This window comes from Jaculus jaculus, chromosome 7 (assembly GCF_020740685.1).
Source record: "Jaculus jaculus isolate mJacJac1 chromosome 7, mJacJac1.mat.Y.cur, whole genome shotgun sequence".
Classification (NCBI taxonomy): domain Eukaryota; kingdom Metazoa; phylum Chordata; class Mammalia; order Rodentia; family Dipodidae; genus Jaculus; species Jaculus jaculus.
Genome location: NC_059108.1, coordinates 41,012,291 through 41,020,912, shown reverse-complemented (window position 1 = coordinate 41,020,912; position 8,622 = coordinate 41,012,291). Strand labels below are relative to the sequence as shown.

Here is an 8,622-nt window from a genome sequence, read left to right as displayed (position 1 = left end):
TGGGGAGATGGAGGCAGGATGAGGGGACGGTCCAGGCTAGTCTGGGCTGCATAGTGAGACTCTGTCTCAAACAAATAAACCAAAAGGTCTTAGAGTGTATGGCTAAGCTGGCCACACCTCCAGTTTTCATCAAGCCTAAAGCTAAAAACTTCAAACAACCTATAGGAGGATGGGTATAGTGGCATACGCCTTTACCCAGCACTCAGGAGTTAGTAGGAGGATTGCCATGAATCTGAGACCAGCCTGAGACTACATAGTGCATTCCAGGTCATCCTGGGCTAAAGTAAGACTCTACCTCCCTGAACTCCCCCCCCACCCAAAAAGAAAGCCCTATCGGGCTAGGGTTACAGCTTAGAGATAGAGTGCTTCTATGGCCTCTGTGAAGCCCTGGGTTTGATTCTCAGCATAGTAAAATCTTTGCCAGATATGGAGGCACACATCTATAATCCCAGCGCTTGAGTTGCAGAGGCAGAGATAGGAGGCTCACCACAAGTTCAATGCCAGCCTGGAACAGAAAGCAAGACTTTCAAAAAAAAAAAAAAAATCAAAGTATCTGGCAGGGAGGGGTGGCACACGCCTTTCCTTCCAACACTAAGGAAGCAGAGGGAGCTTAAGTTCAAGGCCCACCTGAGGCTACAGAGTGAGCTTCAGGTGAGCCTGGGCCAGAGTGAGACCCTACCTCAAAAACTAAATAGAATAAAATAGAACAAAGAAAAGCTATTATTACTTAGCCAGCCTACTTGAACACCTCACCTATGTAAATTTTAAAACACATTGTTTTCTATTTTTTCTATTTATGTGTATCAATTTCTATTGTTTTCTATTAGCATAAATATTTATATAACCTTTCCCATGGTGGGACATAGTATTCAGAAAAACTTGAATCTATGTTCCTAGGCTCTGGCCACTCACATTGGGCTCAAAATAAACTATTTTTTTCTTTTGTTTTGAGACAAGGTTTTCTTATATAGCTCAGAATGGCTTTGAGCTTGCCTCCTCTTACTTCACTGTCTTGATATAAGAGGCTTGTGTCATCACACTGGACCTAGAATACAGCTTTCCGCTTTTTTTTTTTTTTTTTTTTTTTGAGGTAGGATCTCACTCTAGCCAAGGCTGACCTGGAATTCTCTACGTAGCCTCAGGTTGGCCTCAGAGTCACAGAGATCCTCCTACCTCTGCCTCCTGAGAGCTGGGATTACCGGCATGTGCCACCATACCCGGCCAGTCTTTTTTTTTAATGCCTTACAGCAAGCTGATATTATATGTCCGCCCCTACACATAGACATCCTGCACCACTGGGGTAAACTTATTATAAACAACGGGCCTGCATTGAAGATGCGTTCATGACAATGAACCTGAATTATCACCCAGTGTCCAACCTTACATTACAACTCACTGTTGGTTTGCATTCTGTAGGTCAGAACAAATGCATCCGTCATGTTAGTAGCATTCAGAAAGTATGATACAAGAGGTGTACACTGGGCCAGGCTTGGTGGCTCACCCCTTAAATCCTAGCAATTGGGAGGCAGAGGTAGGAGGATTTCAATGAGTTCAAGACCACCCTGAGACTAAATAGTGAATTCCAGCTCAGCCTGAGCTAGAGCGGGGCGGGGTGGGGGGGGTGTGGAGGGAAGAGTGTATACAGTGTACTTTTCAGACTGGCTTCCTTAAAGTAAGAATAGCCACTTAAGGATCCTCTGGGTTTTTTCAGTGAGCTATGTGGAGCTTTTCTTAAAAATATTTTTAGTTTTATTTATTTATTTGAGAGAGAGAAAGAGAGAGGGAATGGGTGCACCAGGAAATCCAGCCACTGCAAACGAACTCCAGACACATGTGCCACCTTGTACATCTGGCTTATGTGGGTCCTAGGGCATTGAACCTGAGTCCTTTGGCTTTGTAGGCAAGTGCCTTAATTGCTAAGCCATCTCTCCAGTCCCATGTGGGCTTTTTTGCTTTTGATGTTTTTGCTTTGGTTTTTTGAGATAGGGTCTCGCTCTAGCCCAGGCTGACCTGGAATTCACTATATAGTCAGAGGATGGCCTCAAACTGTGATCCTCCTACCTCTGCCTCCCCAGTGCTGGGATTAAAGTCATGTGCCACCATGCCCAACTGCTTTTGATGCTGTGTGTGTGTGTGTGTGTGTGTGTGTGTGTGTTTTCATGTGGAGGCACATACGTGCCTGTAAAGACTAGAGGTCACATTCACAGGCATTCCTCAGTTGATCTCTACTATTCTTTGAGACAGGGTCTCTTACTAAACACACAGCTCATGGATTAAACTGGACTAGGTAGCCAGTAAAGCCCACGGATTCTGTTTTCTTCTACCCAGCACTGGAACAGGCACATGTGCCACACATGGAAGTTTATGTGTCATGGGAATCCAAGCTCAGGTCCTCATGTTTACGTTCATGAAGTAAATCTTCACCCACTGAGTCATCTCCCAAGCCCCTTCTGTGGGTGTCTTTGCTGTTCTTTTCAGTGCTGGATTGAACCAAGGGCTTTGCACTTGCTAGACAAGTGCTCTACCACTGAGCTACACCAGCAGCCTCACGGTGAGGGGTTTTGTCTGTTTTGTTTTGCTTGGAGATGGGATCTTGGGTCTTGGAATCAGTGTCCTTGCTGATCTCCATCTCCTAGGCTTAAGTGATTCTCCTGCCTCAGTCCCCTTAGCAACTTGGGCTACAGGCATATAGGGCCCCCAACCTCAGCTTGCTTGTTTGACACAAAGTCTCATTGCAGAGCCCTGGCTGGTCTTGAGCTGGCCTCAAACTCACAATCCTTCTGCCTCAGCCACTGTAGTGCTGGAATTACAGGCATGTTCCACCAAACCTGGCTTATCAGTATGTTTAAGGTGGGTTTTTTATATAGTAGTTTTATTTTTATTTATTTGAGAGAAAGAGTCAGAGAGAAAATAAGAGAGAGAGAGAGAATAAGAATAAGTGTGCCAGGGCATCCAGCCACTGCAAATGAATTCCACACGCATGTGACTTCTTGTGCATCTGGCTTACATGGGACCTGGAGAATTGAAATTGAACCTGGGTCATCAGGCTTCACAGCCATGCACCTTAACCACTAAGCCCTGTTTTTGTTTTTGTGCTATGTGGTTGGTTTTGTTGTTGTTGTTGTTTTTAAAAGAGAGAAGGAACTAGTGTAGCCCAGGCTGACTTTGAATTTCTGGTCCTATTGCATCTTCTTCCCAAGTGATGAGATTGCAGGGCTATACCCATGCCTCTTGGCTGAGCAATGTGTTTTCTTAAATAAAATAGTTAAAATGCAGTTCACTTTTAATTACACAAGAGAATATTTAGATGATTTTTCTTTTTACTTGAAAATGTACTAACCAGGGCTGGAGAGATGGCTTAGTGGTTAAGTCGCATGCCTGTGAAGCCTAAGGGCCCAGGTTCAAATCTCCAGGTGCCATGTAAGCTGGATGCTACAAACCAGTTTTGGTCTTCCCCTTTATATACCTGAATCTGACAAAAGAATACCTTTTTTTTTTTTTTTTTGAGGTAGATTCTTGCTGTTGTCCAGGTTGATCTGGAATGCACTCTGTGATCTCAGGGTGGCCTCGAACTCACAGCAATCCTCATACCTCTACTTTATAAGTGCTGGGATTAAAGGTGTGCACCACCACACCCAGCTAGCACTAAACATTTTAAGAGCAAAATGATAGTATACTGGTACACCCCTAGTGCCCAGGGTTTCTTCTTATTTATTTTTGGTTTTTCCAGGTAGGGTCTTGCTCTAGCCCACGTTGACCTGGAATTCACCATGTAGTCTCAGGCTGGCTTCAAGCTCACGGTGATCCTCCTACCTCTGCCTCCTGTGCTGGGACAAAAGGTGTGTGCCACCACACCCGGCTTCTGGGGCTTCATTTAAGGAGTCTATGAGAAGGAAGGGATCGGTTGCCAGGGTGTAGTTTGGGTAGTGCTCTGGTTTAATTGACAAGTTTGGATTATATAATATTCATTTGCTGTATTGTGCATGTCCCTTCCCAGGATATATCTGATTTTAATCACATGTATGCCTAGTTATGCATAGGCATAATGGTAAATAGGGTTTTTTTCCCCTAAAAGTTTACTTGAAGGAGACAGTTTGCTTTGCTGAGCATGTACCCAAAAGCAGTTCAGACTGGATGGCTCCTGCTTTTCTAATCCAATCTAAATGTAACTAAGAACACATTGAACACAAACTGATCACAGCCAATGGTCACTAGGGGAGGAGCGACCTATTTCATTGTTTGGATTGGGGTGGACATGTAGCTTGGTACAAGTGGGGGTCCCAGGTTCCCATTATGTTGCTAGGTGCATTCTCTTGGAGAGGAAGGTGGTGTTGTCCCAGCCAGTGGAGTTTCAGGCAACTGAACCACACCCTATGCTTGCCTGCCTCAGTGAGTCAGGAAAAGGATAGGAAACCCAAGGAAGGAGTTTGCACTCCACCCTCTACAATCTGCATTTCAAAGTGGTGTTCATGATCTGTTACTGGAATGTGACATCAGTGCTGATTTGCAACGACTTCTTGGCAAAATAGAGTTTCATAAAAAAAAAAAAGAAACAAACAAACAATACAGGGGCTGGGGAGATGGCTCAGTGGCTATGAGCATTTGCTGTGCAAGCATGAGGGCCCGAGATTCAGTCTCAGCACCCATATAAACAGCTGGACATGGGGCTGAAGAAATGGCTTAGCTGTTAAGGCACTTGCCTGCAAAGCCTAAGGATCCCCAAGTTCAATTCTCCAGATCCTACTTAAGCCAATTGCACATGGTGGCACATACATCTGGAGTTCATTTGCAGTGGCTAGAGGCCCTGGCATGCCCGTTTTCACTCTCTCCCTCACACCCCTTGGAGAAAACAAAACAACAGCACAAAAAATTGGTAAGTTCTATATGAAACCTAAAACATCCTTTTCTATTCATTTTCACTATTCGTGTGTGCATGCGTGTATGTGTGTATATGAGAATAGATAGATAGATAGATGATATAGATAGATAGAGTCATGCAGACATACTTACATACAGGCATCATGTACCACAGTGTTCCTGTAGAGGTCCGAAGAGGACCATCTCCTTTCCTTGGGTTATTTCTCCTCTCCTTCTACCTTCTTTTTCTGAGCCAAAGTTTCTCTTGCTGCTACTGCTTGCAAGCTTCTGGCTGCTCCTGGTTCTGCTTCCCACTGATGTAAGTACATTGGGATTGCAAAGTCGTGGGCCATTTTGTGCTAGCTTTGCATGAGTGTAGAGCCTTTAACCACCCAACTATATACCCAGCCCCTTAAGAAAAATTGTTTTTTTGTTTTTGTTTTCATTTGTTTGAGGTAGGGTCTCACTCTAGCTCAGGCTGACCTGGAATTCACTATGTAGTCTCAGTGACCTCAAACATACAGCAACCCTCCTACCTCTGCCTCCCCAGTGCTGGGATTAAAGGCATGCATCACCTTACCTGGCCCCCTAAAACATTTTTAGGAGTTTAGAATCTACTTGACATATATGACTATTATATCAAGTGGTTGACGACAAAATTAAGATGTAGCTGCTTTAATAATATAAATTTTATCATTACTTATTAGTGCTCTATGTAAAGCTAATCATAAATTTTATTTTCATGTGGTATTTTTGGCTATACTTAAGTTCACTCTTACCTCTCTCTTGTTAGCTTGGCCTAAATAACTACCCAAGACAACACCAGTCCTTGAAATTGCTAGGATAAGGTTCTGTCCTAAGACGTGAGCTATCTGCATACCATACATGTTAAGCATTTAGCACATGTCATAACTCTTCTGGATGAATAAGTGTTTTGCAAGAGAAGACATGATCATTGCATGAAGAAATGAAAATAACCTTTCTTCTCATTTGCAATGCTTATTAAGTTGTATGAATTATATATTATTAGATGATTTATTCCTAGTTGTCTGATTGTGAAAAAGGGCATGAGGCTGGTGAGTTAAATATAGAAAACACATAAGAAGTGAACTATGTGGGTTGTTTCCCTGCCCCAAAACCTGGAATGTAATTTCATACACTGTCATAGTAGCATGGAAAAGGTAGCTTAAGCATTTAAGTAGCCAACTTCAAATATTGCCTAACTTTTATGCTTAGCTCGTCTATGGGATCATCTATCCGATTTGTCACTCTGTTTAGGTTTCACAGTAATCCCTGGCAACGTAAAGTAATTGTTCTGACTGGATGGATTAGCAGTTCAATTTAAAAACTAGTAGTATTTATTTCCTTCTATTGAACTGTATTGGCTGTAATATATCCGTTGCCTGAATCATGAAATTCTAGATTCAAGTTTATCGGGCCAGATCTTGTACAGGTTGTCATTGTTTTTGTAACTTTGTTTTTCTGTTTCAAGATACTTTATTTTCAAAATGGGTCACAACACTAAGCTTTGGGGCCATTCTGCCATTGTACAGTCTACAAATGCTTGCTCAGCAGCTGAAGGTTACACTTTAGTATGTTTGAAAATTGAATAAAAACCCATACAAAACAAATATTCAAATAGCTTCCATAGGAACCCAGATAAGTGTGACCCCCATTGCCTAGCCTTCCATACTGCTGCATCTGTGCCAGCCCTACTTGTACAAAGACATTTCAAAACTGGCAGTCACAGTTAAATGGACCCCCCAAATCCCTTAATTCAAGCTCCACGCGCGGTTAAGAGCTGCAAGAATGGTATCCACACACTCATAGGAGCGGAAGCGCAGCCTGCCGGGTGACGGTCCACCCGCTGTCCCGGGCGCAAGGCACGGGCAGAGGGCTGCCGTCCTGCCCGCCCTTCACGCGGGAAGCCCGCTCTGAGCTTGCCCGGTGAGTTGCCACATTGGTCGTGACATCACACAGTAGACAGCGGCCCTCTGGAGCCCACTGAGAGTCGAAGCCAGGGGCAGGGTGGCGCATCCAGTCACCCCGTGCATTCAGGCGGCTTGTCGCGCTCAGCGAGCTGGCCGATCAGATCAAGGCCACCCGGGTCGGTCCCCAGGTGCTGGAGGAGTGCTACTTTGGATTGGGTCTCTTCTGCAGCAGGGACTTTGCAGATGCATGGTCATAAGGGATGCAATTAAATGATCCATACACTCCATCATTCACTACACACAGGCTTACTTATTCAATCCGTCTTCGTCATCAGAGCCAGTCTGCCCCTTCAGCAGGCGTGGAAGCTGATGCAATGTCGTATCTGCCTGGCTCAGCTATGATTCTCACTCCGCTGTCTGATGGAAAGGTCTTGTCCAGCTCTGGGTTCATCACGTTGGTGATCTCATCGAATTTAAGCTTCACATCCTCAGGTCCAGGAAAGCCAACACCAATGCTAAGCAGATGCATGCAGAAACTAACCTCAGCTCCCTTGTCAAAGACCCGGCAGGCTTCAGACACCCTTGCACGGAGGTCAGGCGCCTTACAGCCACTCCATCCCCACGTGGAAGCTGACACCAGTGGCAAGGATATTTAGCTCGTTTGCCCCTTCCAAGAGAAGTTGGCTGGTTTTGAGCGTGGCACCACATTTAACACTGAGGCGACAGACTACTTGGGGATCATCAGTGGCAGTTCTCAAAACCAGCTTTGCCTTTGGGTGTACTCTGGCGACTTTCATCAACTGCACTATCAAAAGTCATCATCTGGGGCTGGAGAGATGGCTTAGCGGTTAAGCGCTTGCCTGTGAAGCCTAAGGACCCCGGTTCAAGGCTCGGTTCCCCAGGTCCCACGTTAGCCAGATGCACAAGGGGGCGCACGCGTCTGGAGTTCGTTTGCAGAGGCTGGAAGCCCTGGCGCGCACATTCTCTCTCTCTCCCTCTGTCTTTCTCTCTGTGTCTGTCGCTCTCAAATAAATAAATAAAAATTAAAAAAAAAAAGTCATCATCTGGACTCCACTACTGGCAGCATGCTTAATTTGAGACACTTGTTTACGGGGATTTGCATAAATAATCCTCTCTGGAGGTACCCCAAGAGTCTGCACCAACTGTATTTCAGTCTTGCTTGCACAGTCTAATCCTGTCCCAATGGCAGCTAGGGTGTTCACTATGGCTGGGCTATCATTACATTTGACTGCATAAAGGAGGAAGAGCTTTTAACCACCTTAGATGTTACTTTAGAACGTCTCCAAGGTCCGCAACATAAAGCATCCTTATCATCAGAAGAAGAAACTTCATTAACTTTTTGGTCCAGAATGTCCTTGGCAGTAAAGCCTTCATTATGGACATGGCAGTCAAGCTTTTCCTTATTAAAGTTGTTCATGGTTTCTCAATGTGCCTTTGGAAACTATGAGATGGAATTAAAGAAACTATTTCCAGCTTCTTCTTCTTCTTTATTTTTTTCTTTTTGGTTTTTTGAGGTAGGGTCTTACTCTGGCCCAGGCTGACCTGGAATTTCACTATGTATTCTCATGGTGTCCTCGAACTCACAGTGATCAAGGGGGCTGGAGAAATGGCTTAGTGGTTAAGGCGCTTGCCTGAGAAGCCTAAGGACTTAGGTTCAAATACCCAGTACCCACAAAGTAGCTCATGTATGTATCTGGAATTTGTTTGCAATGGCTGGAAGCCCTGGTACACCCATTCTCTCTATCTGCCTGTATTTCTCTCTCTCTTTTTAATCTCCAATAAATAAATAAATAAACAATATTTTTTTAAAAAA

At 44.4% G+C, this 8,622-nt stretch overlaps 1 pseudogene; it reads right to left on the bottom strand.

Annotated features, from left to right (window-relative positions):
* Positions 1–6,634: 6,634 nt before the first annotated feature.
* Positions 6,635–8,226, bottom strand: LOC101607556 (annotated as a pseudogene).
* Between the last annotated feature and the right edge of the window lie 396 nt (positions 8,227–8,622).